The sequence below is a fragment of the Aplysia californica genome, unplaced genomic scaffold, assembly GCF_000002075.1.
Source record: "Aplysia californica isolate F4 #8 unplaced genomic scaffold, AplCal3.0 scaffold00090, whole genome shotgun sequence".
In the NCBI taxonomy this organism is placed as follows: Eukaryota; Metazoa; Mollusca; class Gastropoda; order Aplysiida; family Aplysiidae; genus Aplysia; species Aplysia californica.
Window position 1 is genome coordinate 1,601,844 of NW_004797360.1, and position 1,281 is coordinate 1,603,124.

Sequence of the window (1,281 nt, forward strand, 5' to 3'; positions counted from 1 at the left end):
CCACAACAACAACAACAACAATAATAACACAAAACAACCAACAACTAGGTACTGAGCAGATAGAACTTTGTAACTCTAGGGTAGCCACATGTTTGATACGCTCTCTGTTTCTTAGTATGACATTTCAATCGTGCCTGTTTCTGTCCTTATATAACTGAAGTTGAAGAATGTAGCCTTAAGTTATACGGCCTGCTTATAGTTGTTGGTTTTGTTGCTTTGTTTCTTTGGGTTTTTTTTTTTTACATCATTCCAATACAAAACCTTTATATTATTATGGCCTGCACATTGTTTCTGCATTCTCCACTACTGATAATACTGATAGAATTGAATGGTTCATACTTCAGAAGAAACTCTCGTTCTTATGAATTCACTTTTCTTCTTTTGCCTCATTTTTTGTTTTGCTTTTTTTTGTTTTGTTTTGTTTTTATGCTTGACGAATGTTACATAAACTGTATGTTACTCTTCTTGTTCTTACATAGTGACTATTGCGCGCGCACTGACTCTCGATATCTCCACTGTGAGAAAACAATCACATGCATTATAATACTTAATGATACAACGCTAGAACGAAACACGTGATAATAATTAGTTCTTTTTTTCTTTCTTTCTTTCTTTCTTTCTTTCTTTATATGGATTCTAGATTTAACTGCTACGTTTTTTAAAGACTTTTATAAAGACTAAACGGTTGATAATTTTTTTTAGAAATTGGACATCTCTTTTATTTAATTTTTTCAAAACTAAGAGTATGGTAGAGTTCCCAGATCCGATTGAGTATTTCATAAGCCTTTTTTTCTCACACACAACTTCATTTAATGTCTATTAATTTAGGAAAACGTTTCTATAGTAAGCCGTCTCAAGACCACACCATTTAATCTAGAAATTAGCGAGTTTTTCTAGCTTTCTCTCATCTTAAGACAAAAAACCAGGCTATTTGTTTTTAAGGGACCAGTTTTCAAAAGCGGAAATAGCATTGCTATCTATGAAACAATAATTATTTATTCTAAAAACGCCAACTTTGCCTGCACAAACGTGAAACAACCATTACTTAATTTTTGTCTGTGGAATAAATAATGATATTATAATGAGCTTTAAAACTCCTTTCAATGCACTTGCGGCACACACTGTCTATCTCCTGTTTTTAGTTGTTGTTGTAGTTGTTGTTGTTGTTGTAGTTGTTGTTGTTGTTTTTGGTTTTGTTTTGTTATTTTTCCCCGCAGTGCGAACTTTCTTGTTTCATCTAAAGGAAAAGTTCTCACGTTGAAGCCACACATGTGTTCAAAT